This window comes from Melozone crissalis, unplaced genomic scaffold (genome assembly GCF_028551555.1).
Source record: "Melozone crissalis strain CALT ecotype California unplaced genomic scaffold, PUWL_Pcris_2 ptg000019l_1, whole genome shotgun sequence".
Lineage (NCBI taxonomy): Eukaryota > Metazoa > Chordata > Aves > Passeriformes > Passerellidae > Melozone > Melozone crissalis.
In genome coordinates this window covers 23,940,778-23,958,922 of record NW_026535797.1, presented here as the reverse complement: position 1 = coordinate 23,958,922, position 18,145 = coordinate 23,940,778, and the positions used below count along the sequence as shown (strand labels likewise).

Below are 18,145 nucleotides of genomic sequence, written 5' to 3'. Positions count from 1 at the left end.
AGGATTTCATGTTCCTTCTATACGCAATAAATGTGTAGAAAGAACAAGTTGATTTTAGCACCTTCACTCTCCCAGGTTTAGTTGCATTCCTTTTCTGCTAATTCACTCCTCCCATCTCAAAAACAAACAAACCCCATAGTAAAAGAACCCCAAATATCTGCCCTAATTTCTAAGTCAGGAATCCTTCTTTGCTTCAGTTCCAGGACCCAAAGCTGCACTAAGTTTGCAGAATTTTACCTGACTTTCTGATGCATCACATCAGTTTTAGACAGTTAACATTTGTCTCTCAGTAACACTGATCTCTAGCTGCACTAATTTTAGAACAATCTAAATCAATGCTGAAAACTGAACAAAACTATTGAAAGCACCATTGATAAAGCTCAGTTAAAATCCTGTGCAAGCTTTTCTCAACTGATATTTGAAACCATACCATTCATCAATATTATGGATTAATATTGACTTTTACTCTTCAGCTCACAGTATTTCTCCAGCTGTATTTAGTGGCTATTACTAAAATTATCTGCATTTTAATTTTTCAGTATTCACATTTTTCTACTTCTTTCCCAACAGATTTCGTTTATTATCGTTTTTTTGGCCCACTGCCCTCCCTCACAGTGTCCACAATCCGTGGAGAAGAGATTGCTGATGGCGTTATCACAGGCAAACAGAATGAAGCTAATGGTAACAGGCACTCCTTGCTAGGTAATTATTATAGGAGAAGGAATGCAAATGAGCCCTAATCTGTCTCACACAATGGCAGAGGTCTCAGATTTGCATTAAACCTTTTGCAGCTCTCCCAGATTGGGGACTGCAGATAACAATGCATCTGCAGCCAGGCTGCCCCAGTGGTTATTACATTGTGCCCCAGCAGGTACAGTGTCCCTGAATGACTCTCCCCTCCCCCTTTATATCTCCAGTCTCCTCCTCCTCCTCTCCTTCCCCCCCCCCAGCTTTGCAGAAAAAAAAAGCTAATTGCGCATGCCATTTGGCTCGATTCATGTTTACAAGGAAGAAGAAAGCAGCACTGTTTTATAATTATAAGAGGGAAATGGACATCAGGAAATCTCCATTCTATTCCCAGCTATGTAGTTCCCTTACCAGGGAACTGAAGGAAAACAACTTTGCTTTTCTGTGCATCCATGTGTTCAGTTAGAAATACAGGGTTGGCATTTGTAGTGGCCCAACAGACTCTTATTTTACAGAGGCACCTGCTGAACACTTCCAGGAAGCTAATGCTGGACTTCACTTGAATCTAGGCTGAGCTCATGATAAGCTGTGGTCCTTCAGAAGAACCACTGCCTACATCTCAATTCCCCATCTGATAATGGGTTGTAAAGAATTATATTCTTCTTCAGCACTGTATTCTGCTATAAAAACACCTAAACTAACACCTGCCAGCTGAGGCCATGCTCAGGGCTCACACAGGTGTCTGCCCACTAGTAGATCTTAAAAGAAGGTGTAGGAACTATGATTGAGGTGTTCTGATCACAACCCACATAGCAAAAGGTTTTCCCAAACCTTATCTTTTCTAGCTTCTTCCGTGTGGCTTGTTTGGATTAGGAGCATTGGAGTCAAATGTACTGAACCTTTCCCAAGTGAGTCCCTGGTCTGAGGTCAAAATTCCTTACCACCATGAACAGACTTTTTCCAACACTACTGCCTTCTTTCTTAGATGCTCATTTTCTCCTGAGACATTTTTGTCAGATAGGGTATTTCCCAAATTGATCTTCAGGAATCAAAGTTTCCACCACAGAAATGCAGACTAGAAAATAGAGACTACCAAACGCTAAGTGGGCATAAAAACTACTCAGCATATTAAAACCCAGACAACAACAATACCAACAAAAAACCCAAAACAAAGAAAAAAAAAAAACCAAACAAAACAACAACCCCTCCCAAATATCAAAACAATAAAATATTGCCAGAAATTAACAAATTTCTTTTTACAGCAGCAATAATTAAAAAAACACAGCTGTAGAAAGTGCTACAGTTTTTTTGAACAGCATTTTACAAGTTCGTTTTCAATACTCAAAGTTTTGCATATTTCCATCTCATGGTGCAGTAGGTAGGGCAGTGCTACTTCTTCATACAGTTCCTGGAATACATTATACATGTCTCTGGGATGGTCTCTGATAGCTGGTATGCTCAAGCAACAGTCATCACACCTAAACAATCAGTTTAAAAATGCATTTATTTTTAAACAGTGCTATGGCTCTGTTATGATATTGAAGAATCTTCTTCCATTTGCACTGACATTTAAGGTTCTTGTCACTTGGAAGGACTGATATGGCACAACATTATGAATTATCAATCTTTACATCAGAAAAGCAAAAGCCGTCTTTCATTGGTTAGTTCCTGCAAAACAAGAAGGGGATTTGCACTCATCCAGGACGTAAAGCTGAAAACATTTTCCCATATAGTCTGGGTACTAACTTTCCAACACTACAAAGCATTTCATTCAGAACACAAGAAGAGGGTATTTTTACATTATCAAGGCATGGCAGGTATCAGAACCTGCAATTTAAATTCTAACATACTCAGGATCAGATTTGTCACAGGTCTCTAGGCTGCTCCTTCCCAGTGACCAGTTACTACCAACTGCCCAGTGGTGCCATTTTTATGTGCACAAAAACTTTCTTCCAAACCCAGATGTAGTTGTGAAGAGCCTGATAGATTCACCCTCACTTGGACATCAAGGATTACCACATTGCTGCTGGACCAGCAAAAGCACCAGGGCAGAGAAAGTCAGCAGGACAGCCCAAACCAATTTTACTGCCACCTGAACACACCCAGCTGACTCTGCCTGGAGTGGCCTCAGCTATCTCATCTCCTCCTGCCTGCAGATCTGGGGCAGTGGAGGGGGAAAGGGAGGAATCCTGGAAGATAAGGAACAGGGAGCACAGATGTCTTCATGGGGAACTACTGCTCACTCTGTGACCCTTGGCCCATCACCAAAGCCATGCACTTCAGGACCACTCTCACATTAAGCATTAACTCAGGCAGTTCAGCTGTGTTGCCGAGTAGCCAGTCAAATATTTACAAGGGTTTCAGAAGGTGCAAGATTAACCTCATCCTTTCAGTGTAAAACCCAATGTCCACGATTTCATACTCTGTTTTGCAAAGCAAGAAGTCACAATTCCAAAGCTTCGAGACTTGCAACACAAAGTCCTTAGAAAGAATAATCCAAACAGGAAAACTAAGAGGGACTCAATGCACACTGTAGACAAAATATTGGCACCACATACAGTGCTGGCAAATAGAGCAGCATGCTGTGTTCCTAAGGGAGAGAACAAGTAAAATCCAGCTCCTAGAGTGGTGATGGCAACCTCACCTGAACAGCAGCCTTTCCTTTTGTCCAGCTGCCTCCAGGTCATTGTACAGTAAAGACAAAAACTGTCACTGCACTTTCAAGGATCTCAACAGCTTTCCAACCCTGTGCTCCCCCCCACCCCGCCATTCTCAGCAGCCTTTTGAGAGCTTCCCTCTATAGCAGCATTCTCGTTTCAGGGATTCAACCTTTCAACTGAAGCATGAGAGATCGCTTATACTGCTGAACCGGTGGAGCTGCCAGCCTCCCCTTTGTTGCACAAGGATTTACACTTGAATGGCGCTGAGAGGCAGTCTTTTAAGGAAAGGCTGGTGGGGGGAAGACAATTTCCTTGCCAGCATCCTATTCGCAAATCACATTCACCTACCAGCTCAGCTTCTCTAGTTCACATAACTACGGGAACCTTATCGAACTGCTAGTTTCTAAGTTTACTTCGAGGTGACTTTAATGAATAATTTGTTAATTTTAGCTTATTTCAACAAAGATATACATAGCCTTAAATGAAGTTCATTTCGAGCCTAAATGTGGGCACTTAATGTAATTCAGTCCAATGTAAATTACGTCATTATCTTAATCTATGACTCATTTATGTATTTCCTATTATAGCCTTGCAGTGCCATGCACATCATAGTCCATCGAATGGCTTCTACAGCTTTTCCAGAGAGACACCGGGGAACAGCACAATGGCACAGATGCACTGCAGAAAGTCATCTGAAACAGGAGCATGCAAGCCTGCTCCAGTTTAAAAGTGGCACGCTGGCTTTGGCCCTCTACTTAACCATACACACAAGCAGCACCAGCCTGGTACATTTCTGTTCTTAAGTTGCAAATGAGTGGATAATTACTCATTGGTTTCAGGCTACGTTAGCAGTTAGCAAGCAGGATCATACTGCTGCCTTTCAAACAGCGGCACTCTGGTAAATCCACACAGCTTTTTGTTTGTCTGCTTGGAAGCATAAAGCCTGCTATCTCCAAAGAAAAATAACAGCATCCGAAGTTTGAAAATTGGCAAATGCTTATCTGGCACAGAAAAAGATCTGTGAGGAACATTCCTTCTGGTTTTAAAATGTTACACCTGCTTCTGATTAGACTCTATTTCCTGAATTCTGAATTGGCCACATGCTGAAACACACAGACAGCACAGCCGGCAGAGTGCAGCAAGAAAAAGGCTAGCACAATCCAGAGCTGGTGGCAAACCACAGCCCCCATGAAAACCACATGTGCCAGAGACCAAATATTTTGCGTTTTGCTTACTGCTAATAAAGCTGCTTCACTTCATTAAAAGCAGCTTATCATTTTATCTACTCACTCTGATTAATTAGCCTCTAGTTAAAATGAATGAGCACTTGATTCGAGGATTCTATTAATGTGACACTGGTGAACCACCACTCACATACTTCTTCCATCCTTTTCCTTCTACTCTCTATCCTCCCCACACCCAATGTCTTATCAGATTGACATTTCCAGAGTCTTTTGGGAATACCAAAACACTTTTAGGACAGAGGTGAGTCCAGAAATGTCCCACAATCCAAAATTCTTCCAAGGCTCAGTTTTCCTGCTGGAATATACAGATGTATGTCATCTACTTCTCACTGTAATTATGATCACAAGCTTGGAAAGAAACACTTGGAAAAAAGAGAGACAGGGAAATAGATTGTGTTGCTGGGAAAAGGGGCAAAACAACAATATCTTTAGCACATACAACTTATTTGTCCTTCCAGAATAAAAATTTTAACTATGAAGCACAAACAGCAGACAGTTCCATCAAAAACCTGACTTTCTTAGAGAGCGAAGAACTTTCTCCCAAGCCAAATACCATGTGCTGTATATGCATAAAGACAGCTTCTGCTACAGTATATGCCTACAGATTTCACAGTTGCATATGACCGCCAAAATCTCAACTTCTAGCAGCAAAAAACGTATGTCACCATTATTTAGCCAAGCATCTGAAGATGGAAATACATCCTAGCTGCTCATTTTGCTGGAAAAGCAGTGCTTTGCTTTATATACCTAACCTACTTGCCTAATCAACTGATTTTATTATAACTGTTAGAAATACCCAAATGTATCTGGGAAACTTTAAAAAATAAAGAAAACCCAAAGGCACACACCTTCCCTTTTCCTTCTTTAAAATGTTAAGCTTCCACTCTTGCACAACACTGCCCACCAGAAGACTGAAAAATCTTAAGGCTTCAAACTGCAACAAATCTGTATTTTGATAGAGGAATGGAAGGAAAGAAGGTGAGGAGAAGGGGAAATAAAACTTCCTGGGTCATTCTAACATTTAGATCTAATCTGTTTAATCAAGAATAGTAACTAGAATAGTAAGGAAGTGACTGGAAACTTTCTATTTATTTTACAAGCAATTTAAGAGATGTCTTTCAAGAGAAGAGCTTGGTTAGGGTATGAACTGCAGACTACAAGCACAAGCTTGAAATTCACCATCCAGCCTGAAAGGCTGTACGCAAGAAGGCACCAAAGCAAGCTCTGGTTTACATCACACAGCAGGGCAGTAACTGACCATGAGTCACTGATGCACTTCATCTGGCTTTTAAGGCCATCAGCACCAGATAAAGATGCTTTAGGACACATTTTACAAACCACTTTGCAGTATAAGTTTGCCTGGCAGTTCAAATCCGCACAGAATTTTCTAGACAAAATTTATTCATGGCAAAGCTTCCAAGATGAAATATGTTCTGTCCTGCAGCTGGCAAGATATTAGTGCAGCTCTCTACTGTAATGACTGGGCTAACTGAACAGGAGTCTTCCCGTGGGCTAAGCCAAAAGGGGATGAGACAGGATGAATGATTTCTGCTACCACAGTCTGGGCTGCAAGTAGTACCCAGCCCTCACAATACCCTAGGCAGCACCACATAAAACCATGTGTATGCCAAACAGAGGAGAAAAGACCAAAACCCCTGGAAAACGTGATTTTGAAATATCAACTCATGATTGAAGTTATTTTTCCTTCTTCACTAAAGTTTGAGATTTAAGTCTTCTCCATATCAGAGTAAAGAATTAATACCTGTGACATTCATGAAATGAAACTCCAAAAAAAATCAAAGGTTGTTATAAAAAGCAAGAGAGGGCAGGCTTATTGTTAAGTTAATGAAGTACTTAAAGACCTTAAGCAGTGGCAAAGTCCTGATTTAAAGTGGGACATGGTTAAGGCTTTGCAAATTGAGAACTCTGGAAGAACCTGTCATCCTCTCCTAAGGTGCAATACAGCTTTGACAGGCACATCATTTTCCTGAATACAGTTATTGAATGAGAAATACTAACCTCAGAGATCTCAAAGGATTTGAGAGAGAAAAAAAATCTAAGACCTGAAACAAACACAGTCCTGAAATGCTCTACAAAAGCCCAAGAACTGTGAACTTGACTTATAAATGGAAAGAAAAATACAATTAGGGCGACAGCTAAGTTATTACAGACATGGTGTTTAACATACAGTGTCACCCACCCAAAACGTTAGCTAGTAGCAGTATCACCTTTCCTTTGGAGATGGCTCAGGTTGATACAAATAAAAACGGAAAATTGGGAAATGATGAGGGAAATAAAAGTTCTCAAAAAAAAAATCAGTGTGAAATAGTCATTCTAGATGCACTGATACAAAACATCTGAAAAAACCTGAATGGAGGTAGGATTCCTCTTTTAACAAACAAGAAACTTGAAAATTATCTTTGCCCAAATGTAGTTAAGAAGAATGGGCAGAGAAAAGCACAGCATTAAAGGCAAAAAACAAAACACAGCAAACTGTGGCCCACTGGACAGCCTGATCTTTTGTTGCCTTTTCCCTGCCCTGCCTCTCCCTCTCCTTTCTGACTGCCTCCTTCAACATTTCCAAACTGAGGAGGAGTATTTGTTCCCCATCCTCCACCTCTACTGAACCTGCTCTAGTCCAACACATGGGCAAGAATTTTCTCTTGCTTTGGTTCTCAAATTTCACTGTCACATCCAGCCTCTCCCCCCAGAGCTTTTCACCGGAGGACTACAGTCTGCATGACTGCATTTGATAATACAGACTCTGCTGCTTAAATACTGTACCTCTGCAGACAGTTAAAGCATGTTTTACAAAGGTACCATAAAGGGGCTCAGGACCACACACTTCCTGGGTGTGCAAGCCTGCAGCAGCTGGAAAGGGACCCTGTCCAACACAGGACTGTTTCCCTCTCCTCACTAGGATGAAAAGGAGCACACAGTGACAAGGCCTTTGTGCTGGAGCCCTTCCCAAGTGACAGCTTCAGAGCAATGATCTGTCTGACATGTTGCAACTCAGGAAGCATGTACAGGAAAAGGAGGAGGGGAGCAGCAGGCAGGGATTCCCCTCCAAATTTCCAGTGCTGTGCAAGAGGGACAAACAGATGTATCCAGCCAGAGAGAAATAGCTGTGCACAGCCCCTCAGGTGATCCTACTGAACTGAGCAGTGGCATATGCTGGGAGGGAGACAGTAACAAGAAGCGATGCTCACAATCCTGCAAAAGAGATCTAAAGCTTCCCTCAGCCCCCAGACCAGGGAGTTTGAAGGCATTCAGAAACAGTACAAAAACTCAGCTGGAGCTATGAATCCTTACAGAATCCTTCCTCCACACGTGCAGCTCAGCCAAGCCTCCCACATCTCAGTGTGCCCCAAAATTTTGTGTTTCAAAGGAATTTGAGAGCCTTTGCTTGTTTGGGAGAAAACACGTTCAGAAGTCACAAGGCAGCTCCTGCAGGTTCCTCTCAGCATGCCACAGCATCAGTGGTAAAGGCAATGCCTGCCTGCAACAGGCAGCTGCATTCTTTAGTCTGGCACCAAGGAGGAAAGCTATCATCCATTTCTAAGTTAGATTCAGGGAACCAGCTGGGGACCAACGATTGCCATTTCTGAAGTGCACAAAGAGGAGTGTAACCAGCTTTTCCATAGTAACGAAGATTAGCGGCCTTGAGTCTGACACTCCTGCTGCATTAAAAGATAGGAGACAAAGAGAGAGACAGGTAATTACATAGAAGGAGCCCTGGGGAAATTGCAAACTCCTTGAGAACCCTTTAGCTGGTCTGTATGTTTCTCCTTGTCTCTGCTTCAGCTGAAGGTCCCCAAGAAACACTTGCCCATTAGATCATTAGCTTTATTGCAGAAAGTAGCCAGACAGCTGGTAGCGGCTGTTCAATAAAGACTTAGCTTGCCTCTGCAGCAGCAAGAATGAGATGGAGAATAAGAAAAAGAACATCCCAAGGCACATTACCTGTCTGGAGCTTATCCTTGATACATTAGTGTACTTAGTCAGCGTGAGGGTCTGACAAATGAACTCTGACAAATCTTGCTGGGGCAATTTAAGACACTATTGCATCGCACTGTCTTTCAAAACCCTTCACAAATGTTAGCACCATCAAGCAATCTAGCAGGAAAACTTCCATCATGCACTGGCCTCTCCAATTCAGAGCCTAGCAAGTTAGCATAAATCCCTTCTCAGTGCTGGATTAAGTTAAGATGTCAATTCTAACCAGAGTGGTTGAGGTCTAGACAGAAGATATTTCCTCCACTACAAAGAGCATTAACATCTATCACAAAGATGGAAGAGGAAATGACATCTCAAAGCACTACAGCTCCTAAGCATATACAAATCTTTAATATTAAAATACATATGCAATTTGTCTAGCAACAAACTTGAGTCTACTCCTGCAGCTCACGATGCTCTATGAATCAGCACTAATTTTTTGGACTTGATATATCCCCGACACAAACCGAATGCCTTGCAGTGAAAAGATGGACATAGATTTTCCTATCACCACATAGCTACAAAATTAAATTCCTCTCACACACCACATTTTGCACTTCTGTCCAAAACTGAAAGCAGTCCAGATAGTTAAAGACTTGCCATGCATTTCACCATTCAGAACTAGAGTTGGGCTTCCAGATAGCTCCTGTCTTATCTGTCAGGGATACAACCAGCCACAAAACCATGACAGACACCAGAGAAGACATCAGGTTTAAAAAACTAACCAGAACAACTACTAAACCAATCCCTATTTGCCCAATCAGAAGTACGTGTGTGATAATAACAAAAGAAGCACTTTGAGATTCTTCAACTTGCCTTCTCCAGACCTAACTCTGTCTTTCCATCCAAGCTGATATTCAGGCAAAGATTTAGTTAATCAGTCTGCAATACAACAGTTTTACTTTTTTTCCTCTACAAGTATTTAAAATATATCTCATCTTCTAGATTTTCTCAAGGGACAGTATCCTACACTTAGTAGTAGAGCAAGAAGAGCACAAAGCTCCTGTTTGCATTCCAGTGCTAGAAGGGCAACCCACATGAACCAGAAGTTTGGCTAAACTCCATGAAGACAAACTTCTTCTGCCATCACCTGTCCTTCCAGAAGGAGCAGAGCAGGCAAGACACCTTGAAAAGCAGATAACAATTACCCCTTACCTTTCTGAAGAGGCCGCCGCCAATTAGCACATTCCTGGAGCTTCTGAATCAGGCAAGAAGAAAGGAGGGGAGGGTGGGGAAAAAAAAAAGGGGGAGGAGAGAGCTGTTTTCTTCCTCAGCACAACAGTATTTCCTGAGGGGAGAAGAAAAGAAGTAGAAAAAAGGAAATAAGCATTAGCTTCCATGATTTTCAAAGAGGCTACTGATTACAACTCTTGCTTCACAGAGCTACTGTGCCACTACTTCTGCACTTCCAAAATACCAGTTTAGGGTGTCCTGTATTTTCCCCATTGTCACCTTACCAAAACAGGGACTATGAATGTCAACCATGACTAAGAAAAGCAAAGCGATTCCTGTCAGAATGTGAAAAAGCCCCATACTAGAATGGGTTAAAGTCCAATTCAAAAATATTCTGGAGCACTTATTCTATTAAGTAAACAAGCTTCAGCCAAGCTCACACCCACTTCTGTAAAAATTCAAATGAGCCACATTTACTATCAAAATAGTTGGCAAAAGGCAAATTCCAACATGCATACTGAACATACAGGTATATACCAACATTCAAGTGCTTATGTACTCTGCTCTGAGAGGATCATACCTACAATTATGAGGTATTTGCAATTAATCATAAGTTCTGTTTCTTTTTAAGACAACTTCTCTTTTTCTTAAGACAATCTATTCCAACTATATCAAATCTTTCAATAACAGCAAGAGTAATCATTTGTGTGGGGTTTTTCCAAAGCAGAATGAAGGGAAAAGGATCTAACAACCCTTTTGACTAAAGGTACCACTTTGAAATTGAGCTTCACTCCCATAAAACCACAGTTCCTCACCTCAGACCATCTCCCTGTCTCTGCCCTACTCCTAACATGACTTTAAAGAAGCTTAGAGACACAGAGATTTAATGGGCCCCTCCCTACCTCCAGTACCTGCCTCTGATGAAAGGCAGGAAAATCAAGTGGAAAATTATTTTAAAGCATGAATGCAAGACATTAACATCTTTGAGGAAATGGCAATCAAGGTTTTCCACAGGGAATGAGCAAAGGGAAACACATCCAGTCTGTTCTCCATCACACTTTGTTGGCTTATATTACTACAGAAAAACTCTACCCTTTTCTCTCTAATGGAAAATCTGAACAAGTTCTCAAAATAAGGAAAAAAGTCTATGCTACCTTACATTTCCACACACATTTCTGCCACCCCTCAAAAAAACAATTAAACCCATCTGCTAACAGCATACAGATCCTAGTCTCATGGAAAACATTTGAATTAAGGAGCCCCAACAGATAGGGTACAACATAAAAGGCAGCACTTCTATCACAGCATCTCCCTCAAAGCCACCACGTCTGTCCAATTCTAAATGGCCACAGTTCCTGCATTTCTCTAGGGGACAAAAGCTCTCTTTTTCTCTCCTCCTGTCAGCAAGACTTAAAGCTGCAAGAGTAATTCTGTCCAGATTCCCCTCTAGATAGGCAATGATTTAAAGAATTCATGAAGTGGCAGTGTAAATAAACAATGAAAAACTAAATAAAGATCACAGAAGACAACACACAGAAAATGTGCACTAAGGAGAGAAAGAACAAGCTCAGTGATTCAAAACCTCTTCTGCCTTGTTATGGGCACCCATAAATAGGCACAGCAATAATTTGACAATGTGAAAGAATGGATCCTGACACAAAAATGTAGCTACTTAAAAACCTGCCTCCTCAACCCTCTGCCTAAAGGCAAACCTTCCCACAGTGTTTAATTTCACTTTCTCAATTTCTTACCCCTCATCAGTTGCATTTCTGCTTTCCGTCAGCTTTCACCAACTCATACTAATTGATGCAAAGCAACTTAAGCCGAAACCTGGAGAGCTCAAATCAGGTTTTTTTTGTTTGTTTGTTTTGTTTGGTTTTTTTTTTTTTTAAAGGAAACAGTGCTACAGCCCTAACTGTGGGGATGGGAGAAGAAATGACCCTTAGTGAATTGCTCCTGACACGTGTACATCCCCAGGCTATGTGCAAATCAATACTTACTGAGCAGCTCAGCACAGATCAGGTTGCAAAATACAAGAAAAAAAAGAAATTGTATCACCCCCTCAAACATACATTATTTTTGCATCCCTAAATCAAATGAATCATTTGCTTTTCTTTTTCATTATCAAATCAAAAGAATGCTTTTGACAGTATTTTTCTCCCTGCTAAGAACCCTCCCCCCTGCCCTCCCCCCCCCAGATCTCCAGTAAAGTCTGTTAAGAATTCAAGTACTGGTTTTATTTAAAGTGCTTAAAATTTTGCACTTGCATTCTGTTACCAGTAAGAGGAATAATTTAGAGTAGACATAGAAGATTTGAAGAAAGCATATTTTCAAATTGAACATAAAAACAAGAGGTGGCAGAAAGGCAGTCTTAGTGCAAAAAACCAAAGTTTTTAAACAACATTCTCAGGCAGACAGAAATCTGTCTCAAGTACCATTTAAAGACATAGGTTTGACTTGCTCCAAAGAAAGTGAGATTGGTCTGTTCTCAAATCCTCAGGCAAGAAAAAATGTACAGTGAAATAACGCATTAGCCAAAAGTCAAATCCTAAGTGGAGAAACCTCACAAAATGATTTACAAAACCAAAAGACTTGACTAAATTTCTGGCAGGGCCAGAGATAATTCGTATGAATAAAATGTCAAAATGTTTTGGGTATACAGCCACTGCAGGAAGGAAACAAACAGAAAACTGGGAAACACTGTATCAAAACCCAACAAATCGTTGACATCAACATTAGATAAATGACTAGGCATATGTTGAGTCAAACACCCTCAAGATGGTGTGTGAGTCAACTCCTGCAATGAATTTAGCAGAGCTGCTTTCCTCCATCAAGCTTAATAAAAATAATCCTCAATGATTCCAGCTAGGTCTGGGTTCTCATTAAATCTCACACGATGCATGCCCATTCTGGACAGTACCTGAGCTGGAGCAGGGAGACCACAAGGCAATTTTGACTAATCTTTTCTAAATGATGATACCAGATTTATTCTTAGTGCTGCACAACAAAGGTGGTGTTTTTTCCAGGCATTACCCAAATGTAGCCCACTTCCTGTGGAAAATGCAAAAACCCTACAGGACATTTGCAGGTTCTAGGTCTTAAGTGATCCAGACAATTTTTACATTCATAAAGTAAAATTTTGGGAAAGTAATGCCCCTCACTTCCAATCTGCACAACATGACTGGTGAAGATCTTGTTGACCTTATCCTGTCTGACACCTACAAGGAGCCCCCATCAGCCCTTAGAGCAATTCCTGTGTCAACAGAAGCTCCCATGGTACGCAACCAACCTGGATGATTTTCTGGTTTATTGCATTTTCTAGCTCCATGATGGCTACTAACTGCATTACACCGAGGAATTAGATCAGAGAACTGCTGTATGCAACAGAACCCTCCCCAAACCTTGTACATAACATGAGGCAACTCAAGGTTTAAATCAAAGTGGGCATCATCACCAGCACCTCTTAAAATTTACAGAGAAAATCAAGAAGTGTTCTCAAGGTTCTCCAATCTACATTTAACAGCTATTCTTCAGGTGAATTTTAAGTACACTCAGAGCGTACTAATATCGGTCAAGTTTGTATCACAGCAAAAAGTTATTTTCTTTCTTTTTCTGTTGATTTTTAACATTTTGCTCTAGGAGAGGTAATAAAACAACTATTTCCTTAACACCTATTGAGGGAAGTAGCAGTCTCCATTTCTTACTGAAAAAAACAAACATGCAAGCTAAGAAAAAAGAAGATTAAAATACCTACTCTGAAATAGCATGATGAAACTGAACAAAACCTCTCAGCCTTGGGTTATGAAGCCAGGAACCTCTCCTGCTTCTGAATCAGGTTTTTTCTCCAAGCTGTTTTCTACTATCTACAGCTGGCACAGAATCAGATTAAATAGAACTCACATGTTTCATTTCATGAAGAGACAATATAATGTTTACCTACAGCAACATGAGAACAAGCTGGAAATTAGCAAGTTCTCATTTATTTTAGTATGAATTAAAAGCATATCCCTATTATCCATGCATATGTGTGTGTGCACATGTCTCACACATCCACCAGGGTAAGCCTTCCACCACAAACACCTGTACTGGAGACATTTGTGAAAACAAGAAGCTTCTTCAAACATAAATACTATTTTCCCAGAACTGTATCTGCACAAAGACAGGAAGCTCTACTCAAAGCTCTTCTCAATCTATTATAATTGTATCTATTACAAAAAGCCAAGAAAAAGTAACGAAAACATTGTTGCAGAAGCACAGACAAAGCATAAAAACATGCTAAGAGTCAATGAAAACACAGGTCTCCTAAATAAATTGTGCTTTCATTTGCCTTAGTGAGCTCATGGCATCCACCACCAAAAGATATCTAAGTAAAAGATTAGACTTTACTGACATGAAATATATTTCCTAAACAAGCATTGTAATTTTTATTAATTTGAACAAACTTTAATTCAAATGCCTAACTTCATTTCTATATCTTTGAATAGAGGTGTTCACACAATGGTTCCCTATGGCTTTAATGTTACAGCTATCTGTATTTTCCCATCTGCTTTCCTTGGATCCTGAAAAGCTCTTCCCAAAATGACATTTGTCCATGCAAAAAATCTGTGCTTTCTGAAGCACTATTCACATGCATGCATTTAGGTAACATGCCTATTAAAGCATTTAGGTAACATGCCTATTAAAGCATACCAACCTCTGTATGACATTTACCTTCCAGTCTAACTGCAATGACCCCACCAAGAAGGAAAAAAATTATTTTATTTTCCCTTAATCATCTGAAAAGGTACCTACCCAGCACTAGTAAGATTTGTACCTCACATTTTATATGCAAAGTCTCAAGGACCAAACTCAGTGCACTGAAGCATAATGAGAGATACTAGTCACTTGAAAAATTTAGTCTCTTCCAAAGAAACAGTGTGGGAATAATTTTGCCAAGCATTTATTTCTCCCTTTTAAGCTAGATCTAGAAGGAAGCAATATCTTTGTCTACAAGCCTTGCCCCTCAACCTTCCCCTGGGTGACAGGATGCTGACAAGCCAGCTAAAATAACTGGTGGAGTGGGGCCCAGGAGCCAGGACATAGGGGACAGGAGAGACAGGTGCTTGGGCACATCTGGAAAGCAGCATCCTGCCGGGGCTCCCACTGCTGCTCCCTGCTGCCAGGTGGTAACCTGTGTGCTGCTGTCACTGGGCTAGTGCTGACCTAGCAACAGCCCCAAGGATAAGGGGGGTAGGAAGGGGGCATGCAAAAACATTATTTTGCAGCAACTACCTCTGTCTTACAAGCCTGATTTTGTGTTTTCCCATCTTATTCTTAATTAAAAAGAAGCTACACTTCATGCTGGAAATAGGTATTTTTTGAAGTTTCAATCATTTAGCCTGTTAAACCCAAGCCTGTAATATGGGTGTTATTTCTTAAAAACATACAGTAAATGCATTAAATTATTGATAGTCATTAAACAGGAAAAAAATTTAAACAGCTCTCAGCTTTTATCAATCATTTATGCAGTTTCCACTTGCACATCTCACTGGGTTGCTATCATATAGCACAGAGCAAAGAGTACAAATCCTGAAGGCATGAATTCATTTTCTCTTGATGCAGAGTAAAAATATTCTTGGCAGCAGGAGAGAGGCTAAAACATGAAGCAGAATGGTTGAAAGGAGGCTTCTGTCTTTTGCAGTAAACAGGTAGCAATACCAGGGAGCAGCAATTTGAGGCACCAAAGCCCATCCACTTCTGCTGTAAGGGCCAGTAACAACGTCATTAATCACCTCCAACACCTGGCAGCAGTTACAGCCAGCCCGACAGTGTTTACAAATTTGATCCCTATTTGAAATACATGTTAATTCAAGGGTGTATGGGGAAAACAAGGAGCATTGAGGTGAATAGCAAAGCATCCAGAAACTTGAGTGAGATGAAGATTTCACCCCAAGCTGCTCACCAGCTCGTGAGCCACTAAGACTGATGATGTACAGAAAATCCCAACTTGTCACACTGACAGCCTGAGCTCAGAAAAAAGGCAGAGACTCGGATAGTCTCTTGAAGCTAATATGAACCTTTACTGGGACAAGTTATAACTAGACCTAATGCTTTCAGCAGGTCTGAATGACTCATGTCAACATGGGCAATCTGGAGATAGATGCCAGTTGGAGGCACCTTGCCTGGCTGCAACAGGCCGGCTATCAGCGAAGAGATCATCTTCATCAACATCCCATTTTTTGTCCATTTTATGCATGGAATGAAAACCTGTCTTACAAGAGCTGCTCTCTTACCCTTCATCCGTAGCAATTTATTGAAATTCACTACTTTACAATGTAACAAAGAGAGAACACAATCCACAGCCAACAAGTCAGGTATGATGGCAGCATGCAAGGACCCACCTGACGTACCTCTGCAGCAGCAACTGTAGGTGAGCCATAGCCATAAAAACATCAATGCAAAACACACAATCCCCAGCTCTGGCTGGATATTCAGACAGTGAAACCTTAGCCCTGCAGCAGGCCTGCTACTGGAACCCAAATTAATTTGTTTTAAACTACCTTGTGTCTGTTTAAATGAGCTGTAATAATAGCTCTGAAGCAAAGTGCAGACACATCCAAAAGCTAAACACAATGCTGAGGACTGCTCGAGAAATGCAAGCCCACACCCAGATCCCACTTAGAAACTACTAGCAGGAAAAACTTGTCATAATCCAAGTGTTCCACTCCCAACGATGGCTTCAGTCCCTTCAAAAAACCATTTCTGTCCACAGAGAAAAAAAAAGGATGTTAGAGATTAGGAAAAAGTACAAAAAAAAATCATTGTCTGTTACCAAAATCTAGGTCCTACGGAGGTTAGTATTTTTTCCTGAAAACGATTCAAGAATGCACTGAGTCGAGCAACTAGATAATGCCAAATGTTGATACAAAAGCAGCCAGGAAAAGCTGCAGTCACTGGAAAACATTTTCTAGCCTGATTGTTTACAGGCAACTATGTTATAAAATACAAAAATATTCACTTCCAACCATCATTAGTGCAAATCTACAACATGTTAAAAAAAAAACCAGTCAATTAAGACACACATCTCATTACACTGAGTCTCAGGAAAGGCAGTACAGTATTTAAAGTAATACTATGAAAGCTATTACACCACTGAATTGATTTCATCATATATCAACAAACTAAGTAATTCACAATAAATTTCAATATAATATTAATCCTTATCTATACACAAAACTGTAAGAGCAATAGCCCATTAGTATTATTAATGCAGCACACAACCACAAGCAGCCTTCACACTGGTCCAGGAACCAGTACCAAGCTCAGAGAGATGCCCACTTCTCCTTCAGGCCATGAGCAGTGTTCCACTGTGCTACCTGCCAAGATAAGGACAATGGAAATCACTGGCAGGAGGTGTTTGGGCAGCTCCACAGCTGCCTGCCTGAAGCTGCTGCTGCAGCTGAGGGAAGCACAGCCTGAGCCCCCAGCTTTGCCAGGGATGCTGCCCCTGCCCACTGCCACGGCCTCTGAGGTGAGGCAAGGAAAAGGTCTGGTTTAGGAGGGTGTTTGTCTGCATGCAAAAGGATTCGCTGCTTGTAATGCATGCTTCTTGCCAAACCTTTTCTATTTTTTTTAATAAATAATTTTTTTAGGTCACTCAAGTTCCTATCTCCTCCCTACACCCCACTGAGAATGTTCATCTCAAGCAGCTACCAGTGCTATTTAATTTTGTCTGCCCTGTAAAGCACATTAGTCTTCCAATGAAGTATCTGGAATTTTTATTTTGAAGCCACAATCTGGATCTCTAGCTAAGAGAAGTGGTGGAAGCACAGAATTAATTCCCTAGCATTCCCCCTTCCTAACAAATGTGAGACTTGCATATGACAGCATAAGCAAAGGCTACAAGACAAACTCAAATCCCCAAACAGAAGTCTCATGACAACTGCAGCCAAGTCTAATGAAGAGCAACTCTGAACCAGTAGTTAAAGCCGTTCAAAATCTCCTTACTATTTGTAAGGAATACGTTATCAGCGGAGAGAGATGCACCTTTGGTACAGAACTGCATGCTTAACTGAACCATCACAGATTCACACTCAAGGCATAACTATTTGAGTTGCAATAGTTTCACAAACAGGGCCTTTCTGTTGGACAGTTGGGTTTGGTATTGCAGTCTCTGTGCATACTCACCACCTGCCCCTCTTTGTTTTAATAAACTGATTCCATGATAAAAGCCATTTAAAATAACAAAGCCAAACAACTGTCAAACTACCACTAATACGAGCCTTCAAACAAGTTTCCATTTCATAAATCATTTTGGTGATCTAGTTTCACACCACCCCAGGGAAAGCTACACACATAACAGAGAAAATTCACTATCAATATGCAGAGATCATTTGGCAACCATAT

General features: G+C 40.9%; 1 protein-coding gene across 5 annotated transcripts in view; it reads right to left on the bottom strand.

Annotated features, from left to right (window-relative positions):
- The window catches only part of ZMIZ1 (zinc finger MIZ-type containing 1), a 333,497-nt gene that overhangs the window by 273,797 nt on the left and 41,555 nt on the right, over positions 1–18,145 (bottom strand). For all 5 annotated transcript variants that reach the window (XM_054277262.1, XM_054277265.1, XM_054277264.1 and 2 more), the window contains exon 2: positions 9,743–9,875. The gene's annotated coding sequence lies outside the window, so the exon portion shown is untranslated. The remainder of the gene's footprint in view (positions 1–9,742; positions 9,876–18,145) is intronic.